Source organism: Chelonia mydas, chromosome 3, assembly GCF_015237465.2.
Source record: "Chelonia mydas isolate rCheMyd1 chromosome 3, rCheMyd1.pri.v2, whole genome shotgun sequence".
NCBI classification, from domain to species: Eukaryota; Metazoa; Chordata; order Testudines; family Cheloniidae; genus Chelonia; species Chelonia mydas.
Window position 1 is genome coordinate 33,258,539 of NC_057851.1, and position 23,883 is coordinate 33,282,421.

At 40.4% G+C, this 23,883-nt stretch overlaps 1 long non-coding RNA gene across 1 annotated transcript in view; it reads right to left on the reverse strand.

The window, feature by feature from the left end:
* Positions 1 to 10,093, reverse strand: part of LOC122464937 — an 85,134-nt gene extending 75,041 nt beyond the window's left edge. Inside the window, exon 1 of the long non-coding RNA XR_006289387.1 lies at positions 10,041 to 10,093. This is a non-coding gene — a long non-coding RNA (uncharacterized LOC122464937). The remainder of the gene's footprint in view (positions 1 to 10,040) is intronic.
* Positions 10,094 to 23,883: the final 13,790 nt, after the last annotated feature.

The window sequence follows — 23,883 nt, forward strand, 5'->3', positions numbered from 1 at the left end:
CTGAAAAACCTACAGCTACATAAAATACCTGTGGGAAATATTTTGATAAGAGGTGTCTGTAAAGCCAGTGTAATTGCTTGGACTCTTTTAAAGAGGAAATTGCCATCCTTTAAGAACAACTCTGAAGAGCTTAGATAAATATCGTAGAAGAACTATTCCCATATAAACTAGAGCAGTTGGTATCTGTTTTCCTCAGTTTGTTTTGGACTTCTTGAGTCAGATTTTATCTTTTGATGGCAAATCTACCAACTTCCTGCCATCAGTATTTATAACTTTCTGCTGACACTACCTGTATTTACATATGTTTAGCCAATTTATTTTAGTTTGTCTAAACTTATTTTTAGCGAACCAACCACACCAGTTACACAAATGATGCCAATTTACATGGTGAATTGAAACTAAACAGGTTCTTCCCCCCCCCCCAAAAGTTTACATAGATGAAACAATTTGTAATTTATTTACTTAATGTTACTGTTGTAGCAGGGACCCACAGTTCTGCTTAAACTGAAAAATATCAAATGTTGAGGTAATAGAACGTTACAAAAAGGATGTGTCAAAAAGTTTAAATGACTCATTTTACACTTAGGATGGGTGACTCTCAAAACAACTCTCAAAACAGTTTGAACCACAACTGAACTTCTTGATACTACCTCCTCTCATTCTTTTACACCTTTCTCAGTCTCTACCAACAACTCCTTAACTTAGTCCTGGATCCACAACTCAAGCATTCATAGATTTTTACAGCTAGAAGGGACCATTACAATAATCTGTTCTGACCACCTGCACAAAGGCGGCCATGGAACCTCACAATAATTTCTGCATCAAGTCCATAATTTATGTTTGATCATTTTGACTTGTGCTGTAAATGCTTCTTGGGGCTTGAACTTAGGACTGCTGATACCATAAGTAAGCACTTATCCCCCCAGGCCATCTTTTGCATGTCTAAATACCTCCCTTCTCTCCCCCCAAATCTAAAAATTGATGATGGGCCTCTTTCCTGGGGCCTAAGAACTTCCACATTAAATTAACTCTTGAAATCAGTGGTCACTGATGTGTCCCACAATACAATGTATAAGTAGGAGGGTCTACATGATTTCAAGTGGGAAGGTAAGGATTGTCATGGTGGACTCCAAATCAGGTCATAAGAGTCAGTGGAATAGAAGATTTCAGAGTAACAGCCGTGTTAGTCTGTATTCGCAAAAAGAAAAGGAGTACTTGTGGCACCTTAGAGACTAACCAATTTATTTAAGCATAAGCTTTCGTGAGCTACAGCTCACTTCATCGGATGCATGGATAGAAGAGGTGATATGTTGAGGACAAGGCACCATTGATCAAGTGAAAGAAAGTGAGTATTGTGAATTTTCAGCAAGCATGCTGTGAGTTACTGGAATGACGAGGAGTCAGGAGAAACCTGGAAACTAGTGGAAAGCAAACCAAGAAATGCAGTGAATGGCTAGAAGGATGCTTCTACTGGAGGCATGAACAGGAAGAAGTCATAGGTGTGGTTGTGCACCTGAGAGGTGCAGGGTGAGAAGGAGAGATCTAATTAACAGAACTTTTCCCAATCTTGCTCAGAACTAAATCAATGTAAAGACTGCTGTTACCTTGAAACATGAGCAGGCTTTGATTCAAAATCTTTAAAAGTGTTGCTAAACTGTGAATCAGGTGCTAACTGCATAACCTGATTCCAGTTCACTATCTCACTACAGACTGAATGCATCCGATGAAGTGAGCTGTAGCTCACGAAAGCTTTTGCTCAAATAAATTGGTTAGTCTCTAAGGTGCCACAAGTACTCCTTTTCTTTTTATAGTAGGTAAAGTTTTCAACACCTTCAGATGAAGAGTTTCCAGTATCTAGGGTACAACAGGGTCAAATCCTGCTTGTTTTACTAATTGTGAGCAGTACTAAAGTCAGCCTGACAAACTCCACTAAAGGTAATGGGACTACTTGCATGAATACAGAAAGGCAAGATCTGACCAAATGAAATCAGTAGATTTGCAGCCACTTGCCTTTGGTTGCATTTATCCCAAAGATTCCTAGTTTGACAAAGAGGACTTCAGAAACAAACAGTCTTATTAATTATGGGTTGCATTTTAAAAAAAGACAGAGAATTGCATTAACATAACATTTCATATTTTGTATTCTATGTTTCCTTTTAAAATCTTTACATAAATACAAATAAACTTTAATTTGTGCTAAGACAGGAAATATTAAACATTTTGGCACAGCAAGATCAAAAAAGGCGTAAAGATTTCACCCCAATCCTGAAATTTGTTCAGGTGGACCCCTATATGCCTGTGTGCACCCCATTAAATTTAATAGGGCCTCTCGAAGATGCAGGGGTCCACCCAGGCAGAACAAATTGTAGCATGGGGGCTTTAATTTATAGTTTTTGAATATCATGAGAGGGAGGCTTTTCTTCCACTACTAAAGGAGATTGTCAGACCAAGTGAGATACAAACTAAGAGAAACCTATCCGTTTAAATATGACTTTAACATACTCTAACAGAAAGTTCTTCATAAAATTCTCTTAGCAATCAGAGTGATCTGTAATGGATGTTACAGATTTTACATTCCAGACTGCAAATCAATACTGAATGGATACATGAGGTTTTGTTAGACCTTAGTCTTGAGCCCTTCAGATCCTCCTAACCTGAAAAGATGCCCTTTTCAACAGTGAAAAATCCCACCAAATGGATTTGAACCCAAACTGGCTGAATGACAACATGATTAAACCATTGATCTGCCTGAGTGATGTAAACCACTAAGAAAGAAACTACCACTGAATGAAATCAAACACAACCTTTAATTACTGATCAAAGATATAAACAGGTGATGGGGCTGTAATTTTTAGCCACATCACTATATGGAATTATGTATTTCACTTTTTTAAAAAATACATAGTAATTTGGAAGATACTCCATAAATCTGACTTTTTAATTATGCCCTTTAAAAAGATATTTTTGTAACCCTGTTTGAAATCAATTACTCCCTGGGCTCCCCATCATGTCCAGTAGTGGTGTTGGGTTTTTTTAAACTGCCAATGGCTTTCGAAGTAATGCTACTTTAAAATGCCATATCACCTTAGATTGCATCACTCTTTTCTAAATTTCAAGCTACCACTGCACTACTTTGTGTTATAAATCTTTAACATTTGGATGCTTTCATCATTCTGAATTTAGTTGAATTAGTGAAAAATGTTCCTAGTTTCTTTTATGAGTCACATTATATATAAGAGAGGGAGACTAAAAAACCCCAAATGTACTAGAACTAACTAACAATTTTAACATGCCAGAATTAACTATTTCATCTTTAATATAAGAACAAGACAAATAAGTCAACTGTAACTGGATTTTTTCCACCTAGAAAACCCATGAATATATACATTGAATGTTTGAAAAAGGACAGAAATAGATACATGTTGTATTTTACCTGTAGTTAGAGATTATCCCTACAAATTCTAGATCCAGCTAAAGCTACTCCAAAATCTGGTGGCATTTCGCTCCATGGTTTAAGATTGTCCCATTATAAAAACAGATGCTGGCTGCAAAGTTCAGAATTTCAGCCAAAGTTCAGATGTGTTTGGATCTGGAGTTTTGTTTAGTCCCATACCTAGTAGTCATGTATTAAAGATTGTATACTTTTGATAGGGGAGAAGAGGGAAGAGAGAACATTTTGTCCCAGGTTATATATTATTTTGCAATTATTCAGCCCTCTTCAATTCAAAGCATCACCATATAAGCATTATTTATTTAAGCCCCCACACCATGATGGGCAAGCATTATTTAGCCCATTCTATAATGAAGAACTAAGGAGAATATAAATCTCACACAACAAGAGAGTAGCAGAATTAGGACCAGATTCCAGTAATCCTGGCAACTAGTTTCCTGCTCAAGAAAACACATGGAGCTGAATCCTAAAAGGTACTGGGTCCACATAGTTAGGCACTCCATTGTGAAATTAATTTTATTTTGTTCACTTTAAGTCATTTATAGTTTGGTAAAACCACAAAATATTTTCTCTAAATTGGGGAATACTATAAAATACAAGGATACAGAAAATCATGAGAATTCAAAATCCTTTGAAAATGTTCTACACAGCAACAAAATGGTCTCTTTCTACTCAGTAATAGATAAGGCTATCTGGACTAGATACAGTATAAAGAAGTCTCTGTTGGCATAAATTGAGTTGTTTTATTAGTTTAGTAGCAAAGCACTAACTTTGAAAACTGCAGACTTTAGACCAGTCATTTCCCATATCGCTGATAATTACATTTTTGTCCTTGAATCCTTGGGGGAGGTATGTGTATAGCAAAAAAACAAAACAAAACAAAACAAAAAACAGAAAACCACCTCTTGAAGGCTATTACCAGGCATTACACTGTGATGAGAGAATTTTGCCTCAGTTGCCCAGAATACCTTATCAGGCTCTGAATGGAGAGAATCTTCAGAAAAACCTCAGAAGCGGTTTAAATTTGCCAAAATTGTAAAATTTGCTTTAATGAAAGGAGTGGTGATGGTGTCAGGACCCTCTGACATCCTTAGAAGAGTAATTAGTTTTAAGAATAGGACTTTAATTAAATTAGTACTAGTTTAAATTAGAAAATACAGTAATGGTGGCCATAGGGTTATGTAATTTAGTAGAAAATCCCATAGGAATACATGGGAGCTCATAGAAATGAATAGGGATGATGCAATCTAGACAAGGGATTACATTGTTTCCTGTGGGGAATGACTCAGCAAAATCCCACAGGAATACATTGTAGCCTATAGAAGCCAATGGGACTTCCAGACAGGAAACAGCTAGAGTTCATCTAAAGGTCATTTGAAAAACCCCATAGAAATGTATTAAGCCCATAGAAGTCCATGAGACAATGGAGGAACAGGGGAGGAGCTTTCTGTACATGTGACCAATTCACATATGTGACCCAGTAATTAGCATACGCTAATCTCTGGACGCTAATTGGCTGAGTTGAATGTCACGTCGGTATGTGCGATATAAATTAGCATATGCAAATCCTTGCATGCTGATTGGTCAAATAATAAATTATGCAATGAGCTGCAAAAATCATATATCATATATAAAGGCAGCAGCTAACTCTCCAGAGATAGTGATCAGCAAGAGAGCAGAACACTGCCAAACGTCTATGAGATGATACCTGTGCAAGAGAAGCCACCTGAAAAGCTGAAGAACTGCTTGGAAGCCCAGCCACTGAAACAGCAGCCTTAGCAACGATTGCTCCTGGCACCCTGCCAGCAGGAGGTTTTTGCAGCAGCAGCCAACAGGTTTCCCTCTCTCCTGCCTGAGAGGACACTTACCTCAGGAGAAAGCAGCAATGAGCAACCCAGCAGGCAGCAGCGCACAGACCACCACCAGACACCGCTCTCCAAAAGACTTGACAGAGCAGAAGGACCGTTCCAGGGACGAGTCAGAGAGATTTTATAAAAGCCTCTACGTTTTAATTCTTTTCTATTTAACATCCCGAGGCATAGGGGGTTCCAACGTAAATAAAGCTGGATGCCTGTGGTTTGAGTGAGATCTCCCTACCATCTGATAACTGCCTGATCAGCATTTATTGGATGTTTAGGGTTAAGTATTTAGTATTAAGTGTTAACTAATATATTGTTCTATGTATTTGACTTGATACTTTGTTATGAAGTCTAGTGTTAAGTAAATGATTATATTGTTATAGTTATGTGATAGTTAATTGTAACTTATTGCTGTGTTGTGTTTTTATCTATCATGCCACTTCCTTTATATTGTATCTGTAACCTTTACTGTTTGTTTTATTTATTTTTACCTCTATATCTCCTCTTATTTAGAAGTGAAAGATTACAATAAAAGTTATTTTTGTTTTCAAAGAATTTACTGCTTGCTGCCTATTCTTGATTGGAGGGCTGTATCTGTGTCCTTTAAGGGGAAAGTTAATTGGCCCTGGTCAATGGCTTTTCTCTGGAAAGTCCATAGGGTAGACCATAACCTTTAATACCAGAATATAGGGTTTAAATTAAAAGCAATAGTTTTAAGTAATATCATTGACTTGACAGAATTGGGTTCAAATCCTCCAGTAGCATATTTTGCATCCCTGGTGAACACACAGGATAAAATAATCAGTTTCAAATCTTCCAGTAACAATACAGCTCAAATATTATTAAAGTGACATGCAGCTTGTGGCCCCAGTTCATGGCCTTAAGCATGGAAGATGAAGAAGCTACTCTGGCTAAGTACAGTTGGTTGTACGGAGAAAGGATGTAGGAAAGTGGCACCAATTTAGCACAAATAAGTACATATAATGAGAAGAGGTTGGGGTTTTTTTTGGGGGGGGGGGGGGGGGGGGGGGGTCTTGCATGTTCAATGACAGAGACAAGCTGTGTGAAATAATATCTTTTACTGGATCAGCTTCCCCCACGTTGTCTCTATAATACCCTGGGACTGACAGACACAGCTACAACTACACAAAATGGTCAATGAAATGCATTTAAAAACAACAATTAAAACTAGCATTTCTGAGCTGATATCTTTCTAAAATTAATTTGTGATACCCAGAATGTGGGAGCCTGACATAAAAGATTGCAAGTGTTTTTTTTTCCTTCCTGCTGAATTACTGGTTTAACAATCAGAAGAATGCTAATATTTAACTTCTTAAACAGAACTTTTTAACATTCACGCTGCAGTGGCCTAAACATAGGCTAGAAATGGTAATTTTAATTAAAATCTTTATTTTCAAACACCATGTACTGCATATATGTGGCAATAAGCATTTCTCATCTGAACTTTCAGATGAGTGTTGAATTCAGTAAGAGGAAAGTACTAAGGAGGGAAGTTCCTTTAGTAAGGTCGAGTCTGTTTAGTAATTGGATAAAAGACCTGTGGCGAAAGCACAGGCTATTACGGAAAAGGTTGTTGGTGATTCAATAGACCGTGCTCTTCTCTCCAAATCAGTACTAGGCCAAAGGCCCAGCAGAGTTTTAGAGGGAACTGTTATTCTAAAGGTACTGTCTTGTTGGATGAGATTTAAATATATGATTCTCCTAACTACTCATAGTCACTAAAGATCCCATGGCACTGTTCATGAGGCAGTCAGAAGACATGTGGCCTAGTGAATACAGCACTTGCCTGGCAATAGGGAGACCTGGGTTCTCTTCTATTCTCTACAGGTTCTTATACTGTGCTCTTCACCATAGCATACGAGTACCTTCCAGTAGTGCATTAAGCAATTTGATTAACGTCTATCTCATGTGATTTCTCTCATCCACTTCTGAGGGGGAGAAGTGTGTATAATGAAGAGTTTTGTTTTAGAATTCTGTTTACAGAAAGAGAAGTAGAACTTGTATATTATATGTAACCGTTCTGCCAGGTGGAGTCAGCAGCACCGAGGGCCAGGTTCAATATCTAGAGGTTCTTCTTCATAATATAACACAGAACTGCCTCAAGACTCATTAATTTGGGAAAATACCAAAGTATGTGACCATGAGCAAACACCCACCCCAGGGAACACTCGGCAGTGTCCTTTGCCTCAGTTTCTCACCTTGAGATGTGAAAGTCTAACAAATGTTCTTTTAACTTGCCATTGCCCTCTCCCTCCCCTGCACTCCATGCACAGTTGCTGTCCTTGGTCAGCACAGGCCCAGAGTTCAAAGGTGCATTCACGTAAGTTCAACTCCCACCCCAGGATTGTGCACAGATGTGTTTCATCAAACCATGCCACCAATCACTTTGATGTCACATTCTGAAGTTCCACCATTTAAACCAGCTCTTAATGATTGCAGAAGGTATAGGGGAGCCTCAGTGGGCTGGGCAGTCTCTTTCACGGCAGCACTCACCCACACCAGGTCTAACGCTCAGCAGCTAGACCTGGGGTTATCAGTGACTGCAGCTCTAGCAATCACTTAGCAAAATAAAGACCCTCAATTGAGTCTGATCATCTCTCTCTTTAAACAGCAGACTAGGGCAGGATCAAATAGTGCCCAGAACTCTTAAGGCAGAGCCCACGCTACCAGGCACAAGCACCTGCCTGCAGTCCTCACTCTCTTTCATTAGGTTTTGACATTCCCTACCCCTTCCTTAGCAAGTGAGGTTCAGCTTAGGGTGGCTCTCCTCAATCAGAGCAGGCTAAGTATAGTTTTTCTTCCCTTTACTCATACGATTAGGATAATATTCCATTACCCCGTACTCAAATACTAGAGTTATTTGTAACCCAACACCAGACAAAATCCATCCTTTTGGCAGAAGAGTTCCCTCTGCTAAGCACTTAGGCAGAGTAGGGGTGTTTATGCAAATACAGTCTGCTCCTGAACTCTTTTCCCTCCAGCTCATCACTAGATGTTAGGAAAGAGCTCATTCAAAGCTTGCTTACATCTAGACACACTGTTATATGTTTCTACTAGATAAGGCAAGGTCAAAGAAACGTGCATTTAGAGCAGAAGGTGGTGACACAGGTGATGGTCATTAGTTCCCAGGGGAGTTGATTCCACAGTCTTGGAGCCATCCCCACGAAAGCTCTGGTCTCCTGCACAGACAAGCTTTACCCTATTGAAGAGCATTCTGTTGTGCCAGAGGAGCATAATTGTTGACCAGTCTTCAACCTGCAATTTTAGTGCATTTCTTAGGTACCGTGGGCCCAGCCAACGGAGCACTTTGAAGATAAGAGCCAAAATTCAATAGTCTATGGGAAGCCAGAGATGGGAGGGCAAGTCTGATATGTTTGCAGTAGCCTGTGTTACTGAAGAGATGCACTGCAGCATTCTTTACTAGTTGGAGTTTCCTAAGTACTGACAGCTTCATGCCCATGTAGATCACATTGCTGTAGTCCAGCTGAGAAGTGACTAGGGATATATCTACACTGCAGCTGGGAAGGATAATTCTCACCTTAGACAGATGTACACACTCTAGTTCTGCTCAAGCTAGCTGGGGCCACACAGGGTCACGTGGCAGCTCAGGCTAGCCACATGAGTACAATCTTATCTGAGATCCTAGCCTGATTCATCGCCTGTTCCACCATAGCCACACTAGTATATTTGGCATGCTAGCTTGAGTAGAGTTAGCATATGTACCTCTACCTGAGCTGGGAATTACACCTCTTAGGTGAAGTATAGATGTACCCTGACATGTGAATAACTGAGGCCAGATCATCATCTGCCAGGATTGGACAGTCTCTCCTAGCCAACCAGCTGTAATAGAAAGCATTACTCACAGATGCTGTTCTGTTAGACCTTAGCATCAGTGAAGAATCCAAGAGCACTCCTAAATTATAGACTGAATTAAGCATTATGGGTGTCCGCCTTCAACCAAAGAAGTCTGCACCAGGGCTGCAAACTCTTCAGAAATGCTTTTGTCTGCTCACCAGCATCACCTCCATCCCACTCAGGTTCAGCTACAACAGCTGTTCTTCATCCATGAGCTGTTCTCATCTAAGCACTGTGCTATCTTGGTGGTATAGTTGTACATGGTGAAGGACAGGTAGAACTGTCTGCCAGTCACATATTGCTGGCACTGTAGTCCATGTTGTGTGCCCAGTTCACCCAGTGACTGCATGTTGTTGAATGAATAGGACTGGAGAGATAATTGATCCCTGTGGGACTGTACAAGTGAGGGAGTCTTGTTTTAGAGGTGCAGTTTCCCATCACTACACACCATGTGCAGCCCTCCAGGAAGGATTCAAGCCATTCCCAGCTCTGCCACTGGCTTGACTGACTAGCCAGAGATCACCTATTTCCCTCATCTGTAAAATGGGGATAAAAGTGCTCCCTTCCTTTGTAAAGTACTACAAGGTCTATAGATCAGAAGTACTACAAAAGAGAATAATTATACAGGTGTTGCTGTTAATCCAGATAACCTGGGAAAATACTAATTTGGGTAAACATAGGCTGCTCTCCTAAATTACCCCTGCAGTTTCACTTGGATGTGTTATTTGTCAGGAGATCAGCATATGGGCAGTTTGGTCTAGCAAGGAGAGCAGGAGTCAGCATGAGAGCCCAAATGCCAGAGTCCAGGCAGAACAAGAACCAAGAATTAGAATTGAAAATCAGAACCAGATTACCTGGAGTCAGGGTAGGGCCTGGGCTGGAGAAGGGCAAAGGAAATAGAGAATCCACAGGCATATGCATTGAGCTACTGCTGCTGCTGGGCTTAAGAACAGGCCTGCTGGCTTCCTCAGCCAATCAGGTGGGGCTGTCTGTTGGGCAGCTCAGCTGTGCTCATTAGGCCATCAGGAGACTGAGCAGATGCAGCTGCAAGGCCTTATTCCTGGTAGTATTATGCTTCACGTCCTGCCCTAAACTGTTGTCTAGTTTCCCCTCAAAGGCATTTAGTAGCAAGTAGCACAATTCATGCATATATTACATACAAACTGCTATGTCAAAAGATTACTATTATAGCAGTAAAATAAAAACTTAAAAAGTTAGGAATTGCTAATTCAGTCCCTTTGTATCTATAGTATAGGCTCGGGGAGCAGGGGGGGCACAATCCTCAGGTGTGCCAAACCCATGCTTGGTATAGCTGAGGATGAGGGAAGCAAAGGCAGCTCTAATACTTTTGTTCCTCCCTGATCTTTAGTTGACTGGGGGCCACATCAGCCCCAGCACACACTTCTATGGGCAGAGGGCTGCACTAGCTTTTGCTAGTTAGAACAGTTCCCTACGGACCCTTCTGCAGATGGCAGATTAGTGGAATGCCTTGCGCTCCAGCCCCACGTCTTCCAGCTCTTGTCATGTCCTCTCTTCCCCATCCTGATAGCCTCAACATGCCCCCTGCTTTGGGTGTGGGGAATGGAAGTGTTGGCACAAGTCAGACGGGATGGCTTTACACCAGTCCAGGATTCCCTCATGTTCAGGAAATCCTCACTTACCCCTTGACAGCAGATTTAAGGTGCCTTTGCACCTAGTGGTGCATGGGGACCTTAGAAGCAGCCTAGGATCTGGCCTCAGGAGTTTAAATCCAGACATTCATTGGCTGATATATTTTTATCACACTTGAAAGTCTCTCCCTCATCCCACCCCTCTTTTGGTATGCACACTCCCAAATATCCACATGCTGAATATTTTCTGACTGGCACCCAGAAACAATCACCTCACTGTATATGGCTGATATTCATGGTGTTTTGCAGATTTCTGACTCAAGTCACCAGTCCCTACAAATTATATGAATTCTCTCACAATGACCCTTTGAACCTAAGGGAGAAACTTCCTCCCTTCTAGAATAAATTCTCTGGCTGGAAAGAAGAATTCCTTTGAAGTGTTCAGCAGGGAGGTATTGACACAGAATTGTGGTCTCTGTATTGCTTAAAAATGTAACAGTCCCCGGACCTCACAGTTAGAATCATTCTCCAGTTTATTTAAATTACAGTTTGAATATGTACCTTGATTTAAAATATTTTCTATTTTTATACCTGGAAACCAAAATGAGTAACTGCACTAATGTCAGGCATAACTTAATGGCCCTAGAAGCAAAACAGATGCTGAGAATCATCAAGGACTTCAGAGAAGCAGTTGAGCATCAACATCATTTTCTTTCCTTACACTCAGCAGTTAATAGGGTTTTTGCTGAAAGCATCTCGGAATGGTTGGTACTAACTGGCAGGAAGCTTACTGCACATTTGCACATTCCAAGTGTCCACTCATGTGGAGTGAGGTCACTGGTATAAGTTCATGAATTCTGGAAAGACATCTAAGAGAATTAAAGTAATCCCATAAACTGACATCATTTGAGAGGAATTAAAGAATACTCTGGAAGAGACAGGAAAAACCAAAGACATTGCTAGTGTTATAGAAAAGCCACACAAATAAAAATAATTATTTAAAAATGCCAGTAGGCAGCATAGATCACAGGCTAAGTGATATTTTATAATTGTGTATGTTTTTAAAATCATAATTTTATTTCAGCCAATTACAGCACACCTCAGAAGGAAGGACAGTAGGAAGTTAGTTTTAAATGTTTAACAGAAGATACAGGGGAACATGTGCATAATCAAAAGCTTAAAAGTGTCAAATTCATGCAAATTGCTGGAATTCATATTGTGGGCTATGTGCCCAGTATTATCTTGACAAGACTCTGTATGACAGAGATCTATGTTTTGTGTGCTACAATATATTTATACTTTTAAAAATGAAAGTAGCTGAGGGCAAATACATTTTCAAAATACCCATGTCATTGGGCTTATGCCTGACATTAGTGCGGTCATGTCTTAGTGATGCAGTCAGGTCTTTGTTTGGGACTTCCTAGACTAATCCAATTTAAAAAAAAACACTTCCCTACATGTGTCATATTGTGTACATATAATTTATTTATCTTTACATGAAAGACAACTTTTGTGTTTTATTACCCATTAAAAATAATCTTCAAGCAAAAATGAGGCATGTAATGGGATCTCAGTGGGGTGATAATGTGTTTTCACCAATAAGAGCACATAAACAAGGAAAAAACTAACATGTTTTGCAAAAAACTTGGGCCAAATTCCTAACCCTTCTGAAATTGTTATCTCCTGCTTCACCTGTCTGATTACTGTGCTTGATAGAAATTTGGATTCACCCAGCAAAGGACAGGAGCTACCTGTTCTACTTCAAGGTTTCCACCAGATGAAGTCACTTTTTGTCACCACCCAAAATGCTCCACGGCAGAAGCTGCACAGGGGATGAACTGAAGTAACTCATTCCCCAGCCACCCTAATCATTGCCTGCTTCATGGTCCGTGCCACCTACCGCTGAGGCAGTGAGGCTATGGGATGCAAGATTGCACAGATCTTGCACCAACTGGAATCTTGATGCAGACTTTCTGACTCCCAGTGCCTTCTCTCACCATTTCTCTTGATCGAGAATTTAGACCCTGGGCACAAAACGTAGGTAAATTTCTTACCACAATGTCGTCACCAGTAAATATACCAAAATGTGCAATTTCACCAAATGGTTTTATATTTATTTTCTTGCGGATTATTCCTCATGGTTATTTATTGTGGTTATGTGGTTATTGTTTCATTCAAGTAAAGTACAATAACTGGTTATCAGTTTATCTGACAGGAAGAAGAAAAGGATGATAATAGTGCCCTGCATAACAGCGCATTCAATCTAAGGATCTCCAAGTGTTTTACAAACATTAATAAGACAGGTATGTTTAATTAGTCCTACCTTAACCAGAAAAGTTAACCTTTTCTCATTAGAAGTGTCATTTCCATATAAAACATTTCCAGTGTTAGCAAAATAGAAACAGAAGGGGGAAAAAATCCACAACAATTTGAAGTGTTTTTCAGTGTTTCCTGGCAATATTAAGTAATTTGGAAATGTTATCATCAACTTCTGGACTACAGGCAAGATGGACAAGTGCTCTTCAGTTTTCAGTTTTGCACTGCCTTTACTGCTCAATTATTGTAACTCACTTTCTTGTCTTAATTAGTAGTTTTCCCATCATCCATCTTACCATGTTAGAGATACTTGACCACAGAGAATAATATTTTCTAGACTGTCACCTTTCTTCTATGTATGGAACTTAAATAAGTTCTGCCTGAATGTGTATGAAGAACATCTGTTGCGAATACTCCTTTTGAAGTCCTCCTAATTCTTTCTGTGAGATGTGTAGGAGACACCAATACAACCACATCTTACGATCTCTGATCAGCAACTATCCTCTTGTTTCATTGCGTAACACTCACAACTACAGCTGGATCTATGCCAGATATATACTAATATTTGTCATTTTTTCATAAAGCCCAATAATTAAAATGTCCATTCTTTTAAACAAGACTACTTCATCAAATGTGACAGTGTTTGGACTGGAATAACCTTTTGTTATATGGCCACCATTCCGTAATCTTAACATTTCACCTGAGCTGTAGGAGGAGAGGTTCCCTCCCACCACCCTGGAACTCAATGTTGTTCAATGGGGAGGAAATGGCAGATTTGAGTATGTCTATATAAATTGTCAAGTTAGATACTGGTGATCTATCAACCACCAAACAGACCCCTAAACTCACTATCTTGGAAGATGTAAGCATCCATGTCGATGATTTTGACACACAGGTGCAAAACCACATATTCACCTTATCTGACATGGTCTATCAGATGGTTTCTATTCCTTCACATAGAAGTACATACTCCAGATCTGATTTTTAGTATGTACCTAAGAAAAAATGCACAGGATCTCTGGGCTAGACCCACAAAGGAACTTAAGGGTGTTGCAGTGCTCAGTGTTGCAATACCTAACTTTTACGCACCTAATGGAATTCTCAGCCCTGGGTTAAGTGCCAAATCTCCCAAAGGAGAGAGAAAAGGATTCTCAGAAACCAGCAAGCTGAGCAGGGAGCTGCCTACACTAACGAGACTGTAGGAAATACCAAGGAGAGGGGCAGGGCTTAAGCCCCAGGCCTCTCAACAAGAAGGTGGTAGTAGTGCCCCAAGGGTTGCCAGGTGTCCAGTTTTCAACCGAACACTCGGTCAAAAAGGGACCACCCCCAGCCTTCCCCTTATACTTAATGGTCAGGGCACTTATCTGGGATGTGGGAGACCTGGGTTTGAATCTCTTTTCTACCTGGTATAGAACAGGGACTTTAATGCAAGCTATAGGGTATTCTAGGATGGATTGCTCTCAATTTCTTGTGTTGTAGCTATCCCACTTTGTATTACTAATTACATATTCATTGTGCAAGAGTGAAAATGAGTCTATTGCCTAGTTGTTAAGGAACTCACCTGGGAAATCTGAGTCTTTGTTCTAATGATTATTTATATAAAGTAGAATATCTTCAACTGCAAAGATTGGAAGACCCACCATACCCTACAGCCTGGTATTTAGGTGCTTAAATACCTTTGAGGATCTGGGCCAGAGCAATTAAGGTATTTATCCAAGGAAACACAGGACGTTTGTGTCAGAGCCAGAAGTTAAACCCATGTTGTCTGAACCTCATCCATCATATGAAAGACTTTTTTTCCCCAATATATGTACAAGTTTAACCACTACTTAGCTCAGCATGGTTGTATGTAACTTTCTGCTTCAGGACATTCCAAATGAATGTGGTTAAGAAGATAGGCCAGAGCTAAACTGGTGTAAATTGGCCTTGCTCCATTGATTTCAGTGGAACTAGGCCAATTTACACCAGCTGAGGCTCTGGTCCTATAACTTTATTAGCAGCTGTAGCTGTTTATCACCTATCTGGACTGAGTACAACGTACAATATTTAATGTAACAGCTTAATTACAGAGTGTCCACAGGTACAGAGTAGCAATAATCAAATGTACAAAGGTTCTAACCTCATGACCAAATCTTAGCTGAACTAGAGAAAAGCTTTACTAATTATTCAATAATATAAGGGTGCATAATAGAAGACTGAGCTTCAGTTATGAGACAAGACATATCTTCTGCACTCACGTATTGAAAACACACTCTGTGGAAAAACATGTTTCAAATGAGGCACTTTCTCTACATACTCCTGTATAAGTGCTAACTGTGTAATTAAGATAGTGTTAGGTGATCCCTGATATTCCTTTTTAAATATAAAAGCATGGATTGTAAAGTAAATTGCCCCCTTCAAAAAAAAAAAACCTCAAATGAGTACTGTTTGACTTCTCACCTTTTCACCGACAAAGTTCACCACTATGGATCTGCATATAGAAGAGAATTAAAGCTCTGCCTCAGCACAACCCCAAGCATTGGGTAAGCGTGGAAATCCAGTTCTAGATCCAAATCTAAATTTTGTGTATTGGGCCCATCTCTAATGTTAACACTGATCACAGCACGTGGGACATGCATTAAAAGTTACTTCAGTAAAGACAAAAATCCATGGGCCAGATCCGTAAATCAGCATAGCACCATTAACTCCAATGGCAATTGAATCAAGCATTGACTATTGCAACTGAGATCCTGGACCCATGTTTGTAATGTAAAATAATCCTTATTTTGCACATTATAAACATGCCGGAGGCTGTAAAAGGAAGAGTGAGCAATTCTCTAACGATGCTGACAGGTTCAAATGGATTCTAGTCAGAGTTGCTGTTAAGACAAATTTAATGCTTCAATAAACATGTGCTGCTTTCAGTGAAGCAAAAGGGATCCTCACACCCAAATCTAGTGGCAGAATTTGACCTTTCAGCCCCACCAAAACATGGCCTCATCCTGCCGTCCTTACTCAGGCAAAGCTGGTTTATGTTGCAGGAACAAAATAAAACATAACTCACACTTTTAGGGACATTTTTCGGGTTTTAGCCATTTTTTTTTATTTTTAGCTTTTACCGCCTTTGAGGTTTTTTGCATAATGAACACGAGAGAGTTCTGTGGTTGGTAAAATGCTGGCCTAAATTATCTTCTTCCTAACATCCATGTAAACTCCTCTATAATCAGAGGAAGGGCAGAATTAGGTTCAATTAATTCAAGTAACTTTGATTGCAACTTCCTTGTGTAAATTATGTGTGAACATGAGATATGTGGGGCATATGTTAGAGCAATGCTCATGGCCTAAAGTGTCTTAGCTTCTGGAAATAAAAACAAAGGGCCTGCTTCTCCACTCACACAGGTGTAAATTAACAGTAACTCCAGTGAAGTTAGTGGAGTTATAATGGTGTAAAACCAGTGTAGAATAGAAGAGAAGTAGATATAATTAACTTAATTCTCTTTTCACATTTACTAGCTTTACACCAGTGTAACCTTATTGACTTCAGTTGAATTACTTTTGATTTGCATCCAGATGAGAGAGAGGAGAATCAAGCCTATTGTATCTAAAATGTAACAATAAACAGGGGACCATTTTTAAAAGGCCATGAAAAAGGTACAGCATGCAGGAAAATTGCATTGTTTTCTTATTCATTTGCACCTCTGGAATGTTATTTTACTAATGCAACACATTCATGCAACTTGCCTTTTCAAACTTAAGGGTAGAAGAGTGACACACCTGACTGAAAAGGTATCCACATTTCCATTTGAAATATTACCTGGAGTGGTTACAACTTGCTAATTTGAGGTTGTGTGTTCATTATATTGAAGCATACAGGCAGGCACAGTGGTTTAATGTATTTTTAGGTTACTCTCAAGTGTGAGGAAAGCATCAGAACAATGCATTACAAAGAGAAAAGGTTGTATTTCTCTACGCTCACCCTCAAACTGAATATATAATATCAAATAGTTAGGTCCATTTTGCAAAGGCATCTCCCTGCAGATTTTCATTCTGACTAATTTAAAATTTTAAAAATCGTTACTGTCGTCCTCTAACACACATAAAAGTAACTGAAATAGAGCTGGAGTACTTGTGGTACCTTAGAGACTAACAAATTCATTTGAGCATAAGCTTTCGTGAGCTACAGCTCACTTCATCGGATGCATTCAGTGGAAAATACAGTGAGCAGATTTTATATACACAGAGAACATGAAACAATGGGTGTTACCATACACACTGTAAGGAGAGCGATCACTTAAGATGAGCTAATACCAGCAGGAGAGCGGGGGGGAGGGGGGGAGAAAACCTTTTGTTGTGATAATCAAGGTGGGCCATTTCCAGCAGTTGACAAGAACGTCTGAGGAACAGTGGGGAGTGGGGGGGGGAATAAACATGGGGAAATAGTTTACTTTGTGTAATGACCCATCCACTCCCAGTCTCTATTCAAGCCTAAGTTAATTGTATCCAATTTGCAAATTAATTCCAATTCAGCAGTCTCTCGTTTGATTCTGTTTTTGAAGTCTTTTTGTTGTAATATTGCGACTTTTAGGTCTGTAATCGAGTGACCAGAGAGATTGAAGTGTTCTCTGACTGGTTTTTGAATGTTATAATTCTTGACGTCTGATTTGTGTCCATTTATTCTTTTACGTAGAGACTGTCCAGTTTGACCAATATACATGGCAGAGGGGAATTGCTGGCACATGATGGCATATATCATTGGTGGATGTGCAGGTGAACGAGCCTCTGATAGTGTGCCTGATGTGATTAGGCCCTATGATGGTGTCCCCTGAATAGATATGTGGACACAGTTGGCAACGGGCTTTGTTGCAAGGGTAGGTTCCTGGGTTAGTGTTTTTGTTGTGTGGTGTGTGGTTGCTGGAGAGTATTTGCTTCAGGTTGGGGGGCTGTCTGTAAGCAAGGACTGGCCTGTCTCCCAAGATCTGTGAGAGTGATGGGTCATCCTTCAGGATAGGTTGTAGATCCTTGAGGATGCGTTGGAGAGGTTTTAGTTGGGGGCTGAAGGTGATGGCTAGTGGTGTTCTGTTACTTTCTTTGTTGGGCCTGTCGTGTAGTAGGTGACTTCTGGGTACTCTTCTGGCTCTGTCAATCTGTTTCTTCACTTCAGCAGGTGGGTATTGTAGTTGTAAGAATGCTTGATAGAGATCTTGTAGGTGTTTGTCTCTGTCTGAGGGGTTGGAGCAAATGCGGTTGTATCGTAGAGCTTGGCTGTAGACAATGGATCGTGTGGTGTGATCTGGGTGAAAGCTGGAGGCATGTAGGTAGGAATAGCGGTCAGTAGGTTTCCGGTATAGGGTGGTGTTTATGTGACCATCGGTTATTAGCACCATAGTGTCCAGGAAGTGGATCTCTTGTGTGGACTGGTCCAGGCTGAGGTTGATGGTGGGACGGAAATTGTTGAAATCATGGTGGAATTCCTCAAGGGCTTCTTTTCCATGGGTCCAGATGATGAAGATGTCATCAATGTAGCGCAAGCAGAGTAGGGGCATTAGGGGACGAGAGCTGAGGAAGTGTTGTTCTAAGTCAGCCATAAAAATGTTGGCATAGTGTGGGGCCATGCGGGTATCCATAGCAGATACAATTAACTTAGGCTTGAATAGAGACTGGGAGTGGATGGGTCATCACACAAAGTAAACTATTTCCCCATGTTTATTCCACCCCACCCCCCACTGTTCCTCAGACATTCTTGTCAACTGCTGGAAATGGCCCACCTTGATTATCACAACAAAAGGTTTTCTTCCTCTCCCCCACACCCCGCTCTCCTGCTCATATTAGCTCATCTTAAGTGATCACTCTCCTTACAGTGTGTATGGTAACAACCATTGTTTCATGTTCTCTGTGTATATAAATATCCCCACTGTATTTTCCACTGAATGCATCCGATGAAGTGAGCTGTAGCTCACGAAAGCTTATGCTCAAATAAATTTGTTAGTCTCTAAGCTGCCACAAGTACTCCTTTTCTTTTTGCAAATACAGACTAACACGGCTGCTACTCTGAAACCTGAAATAGAGCTGTCCACTGAAGTGGATTTTGCTCTTTAATCATTAATTTTATTTTATTTTTTCTATTCCATTTTCTGACTCATGCAAATCTAAAAACATCGCTGTGTACCACATTTTCAAATGTGGCCTCTTTCTTTGAGTTCACAATCATTTTTGTGTGCACTTTTTGTGCACTATTTTTCTGCATACTAGCATTCCCATGGATCAAGCAATTTGCTTTTCCAAATCTAACACAAATCAGTTTTGTATATATAAATTCTATTCTGAGTATATGCAATTAATGGTGCACAGAAACCATGTATGACAGTGACTTGCATGTTTAATGTGGTAAATGCCGCAAATGGACAGACCTTTGAAAATTTGACCTTATTGATTTGTAGGACTTTATATGCTACAATCACTTTACTGAGGCCTTGTCTCCACTACCGGTGGGATTGACGCTGCAGCGATCGATCCAGAGGGGGTTGATTTAGCGGGTATAGTGAAGACCTACTAAATCAACCGCCTATCGCTTTCCTCTCGACTCCGGTACTCCACCGGAACAAGAAGAGTAAGGGGAGTCGACGGGAACATTTCTCCCGTCGACCCAGCAAGGTGTGGACCCCGCGGTAAGTAGATCTAAGCTACGTCGACTTGAGTTATGCTACTAACGTAACTCAAATTGCGTAGCTTAGATCGACTTTTCCATGTAGTGTAGACCTGCCCTATGTGAGACACTTGTATTTCTTGAGTCTTTCATCTCAAAATATATTTTCTAACATATGAAATAATAACCAGATAATTAGGCAAAACAATTTAAAATATGAACTGGCATAAGATAGAAAAGTGCAAGTTAAAGAATATTATTGGCATCAAAGTTTACTGATGCTATTAGTTTCTCCCTGTGAGCCATACTGTGCTAGCCTTATTTATATTAATAGTACCTTACTTCTTGAGCACTAGGACTAAAACTAACGGGACTAAAAGAGGAGGCAGTGTAGTCTAGTGGAAGGTGTAATGGAGTGGGACTCAGAAGACCTGTGTTCTATTCCTGGTTCTGCCATTAGCCACTTGGGTAAGTCAGTTTGTCTTCCTGTGATGTAGTTTCCCCAGCTGGTCTTCTTTGTAATATGCTTTAAGATCTACTGATAGAAAGGGTATATGAATTCTTATGAAGTAAAGTATTATTCCATTTAAGCAAGGATATGACAATCTGTCCCTAAAATAGTATATCTCATTTTAATGATCATCTACTTAAAAAATATCATGGTGTTTTGACTTAGGTTGTACATATTATTTAATTCAGATTGTACATTCTTTGGGACAGAGGTTGTTCTTTTACGCATTGTTTGTCCAGCACCTAGAACAATGGGCCATCCATCCTGATGGGGGTGGGTGACTCTGGATGTTACTATACTACAAATAATACTTTTTAAAAGAATTTAAATAATCAATTCTTTGAGAATTTGAAAGCAATTGATCTTTGATTTTTCAAAAACAAATATAAATATGTCCTTAGTTTTGACTATGGAATGGAATAAAAACTTATGGAAATAGCTATCCTAAATCAGAGCTGTTTAGTTACCTTCAGTGTGATTCCGGTTAGACATGTCATCCTGGCATCTCAGCAGGTCCAGTACTTCCACCAGAGCTGCAGTCTGATGAAATAGGCCTGAGAAAACAACATTTGGTCATTAAACAATTTATAGAGGTTATAATTTCCACTGGGCAAGTCTGCACAGTGTCCTTGGAAAACTCTGCTTTTTCTACCAGCTGTAATCAAATGCGCATGAATTAGGAACAGGCTGCCAGGTGGCGAAGGACATGATTTTTACAAAAAGAGAGCTTGTACTGAGCAGAAAAGTGCTTGGCACTTGATGCTATAGCAAAATGGTATTTTGACATTTTATTACAGAATGCAGAATAAAATAACTAAATGCTATAAGCACAGGAAAGCAAAATAATGAAAGTTAAGAAATAAAATGGAATAAGGGATTTACCAAGCGTTAAGCACTTTGTAAATAACCTTTGAGATGTTTATTGCTTAAAATGGGATAAAACCCCTGTAAATCTGGTAACTGTGTATGCCTAGATTTATATCCAGAAAACATTTTCCCCTCACCCATAGTGTATTCACCCTCTTGCATACATGGAACACTGTACTATTGTAACCCAGTGGTTTAGCACATATATTACAGGTCCGTCTCTGTGACTGTTCTGCCGGAGATAACTGATACAGCCCCCTGCTGTGGAGCCTGGACCTTTAGCTGAAGCAACAGAGCCTTATGCTTTTGGCCCTGGTTCAATCCATACAGTGTAGGCTAAGATAGTGGCCATCATTAGGGGCAGTGCTTGTTGGGGGCTTGCAGGGGCTACAGCCACCCCCAAATTTGTCTTAGCCCCTCTGTAGCCACCTCTCCTAGCACAAAGGTCAAATGTTACTTCTCCACTGCTGCTTTCTGATCTGGGCTCCCGGCCAGCAGCCGCCGCTCTCCAACCGCCCAGCTCTTAAGACAGCGCTGCCGCCAGCAGCAGTGCAGAAGTAAGTCCAGGCAGGGGGCCTGAGAGCAGGTCCTGGCCCAGGTCCCTGCCCACTGGTTTGTGCCACCCAGGGCAGGTGGAGGGTCCGGGGCTCCCCACAGCAGCCCAGACTGACCCACTCCAGCCTGGGCTTCTGGGCCCAGCACTCTGTGGTTGCTGCTCTCTGCCAGCCCCAGAGCCGTATCCTCCTACCTGGGAGGCTGTTATGGGCTGTGAGCAGTCGAAGGGCGGCTGGGAGCTGAGGAGAAGCCACTCTCCTGCCCCAAGGAGCAACAACAGGAGGAGGAGATTGGGGAGTGCTGTGGATCCCCACACCATGGCATCAGCCAGTGCAGCAGCTTCCCCCCACTGCCTAGCTCTGGCTTCGAAATTCCAACCTGGCTAGGGGGCTGAGCCTAGGAGGAGGGAAAGGAGGGGCCAGCACTTACCTAAGGAGGAGCAAGGGGTAGGGTCACAGAAAGGGGTGGGGACTTGTGGTGGGGGAGGGTGCACCCCCCCCCATTTTTTGTCTAACCCACCTCAGCCCCCGCACCAGGAAGAGGCTGGCACTGCCACTAGCCATCACACTATGTCACCAGTACGCACAGTTTATTTTTCAGGAACAAAATAAAAATATTTGCAGCAAATTTCATCTTAAAGTAGAAGTCTGTTTCCTTTGTCATGATTGTGCCTCCTTCCTTTGTTTTGAAATGCGAAAACAAGTGATAGATTCCCCATTCCTTCATACCTTGTCTGCACAAGCTCTCATGAACACTGGTGGTACATGGTTTTATCACTGACTCATAGAGAGAATTTTCATGACACCTCTTGTTAAAACACTGACTGCACATCACTATCACTGTACTATGTTTCCACTAAGTGAATGAATTAAGTGTGCACTGGATGAAGGTAAACCATTTGATGACTCCCTGTTGCACATATCACTTCTTACTGGTCATAAGGTAAAATAAAATAATTTTAGTAAAGCAAATCATAAAATCTTGGTAGTGCTATAAATAGCATTTTCATATATGTAGCATCCAACCTTGCACACCACTGCACCATCATTGTAAGAGATTTTTTGTAACAGAAAAGGCAATCTGAGCAAATAACCCTCTTTTTCTTAGTCCTGCTTCCCTGCTTTTTCACCATACCCATAAATTATTGCAATGTGATGTGTAAAAGGACCTCATGAAAATGACTGGCCTACCCATATGAGAACACAGGTATTAAAGAGAATTATACATTTCACATGAAATAAATATAACTGGTCTCTGGAGAGTTCTGATGAGACAGTCAGGCCAGGAGATAGACAGATATTTTCATAAGAACTCATTTGAAGAGGTTGCACTGGTATTTCTTGCAAAGCTGTGAGCCCTTTATGGAATATCATCACAGTGCTACATTATTGGGGATAGAGGAAAGTAGTGACCATAAATATGGGTGCTCTAGCAAGGATAAGGGACGTGATGACCAGAGATGTTGATTTCATGGTCAAGAAAGTATTCCCCCCACCCATCCCAGCCCATGAAAACTTTTGATAAAAACAAAATTGTTTTTCATAATATTTTTGAATCTTCAGATGAAAAAATATTTTGGTTTAAAATTGATCCCCCCACCCCCCATTTTTGGTTGTCAAACTTGAGGAAATGTTTGCTTTTCCATGAAAATGGAAACAAGTGTCAGAATATCTGTTTAACTGAAGAGCCATTTTCCAGTTTTGATGGAACATTTTCAACAAGCTCTAACAATTGGTCATACCAGAATCAGTAATTTTTCTGGACTATGCAGGGAAGTAGATATGCAGATACCAGTAGACAGAATGAGCATCTGATGCATTCTAAAAGGTGATGGCATTATTTAAAACAGGAAAATGGAAAGAGGACAGGGCTAGTGGAGCGAAGTTTGGTGGTTTCACACACAAAAAAAAAGTTTTGCACAGAAGATATGTGATGCTCAACTCTGTCTATTCTGACAAAAATATAACCATTACATTACAGTAAGTAAGCATTTCAGAGTTACTGTGTGCAATATGAAATGATCGTGAATAGTGATTTTCAGCAGAATGTACATGCACTGCTGCTTTTTGTATTCATTATCATATGCTACATTACAGGCAGGGAATTAAAAGAATGGGGGTTTTATATCAAGGTCACTGAACCAGGAGCATTGTTCAATTGCTCAAGTAAATCTCCAAATGGGGAAGAGTTAATGTGATTAGCACAGACTTCTACTT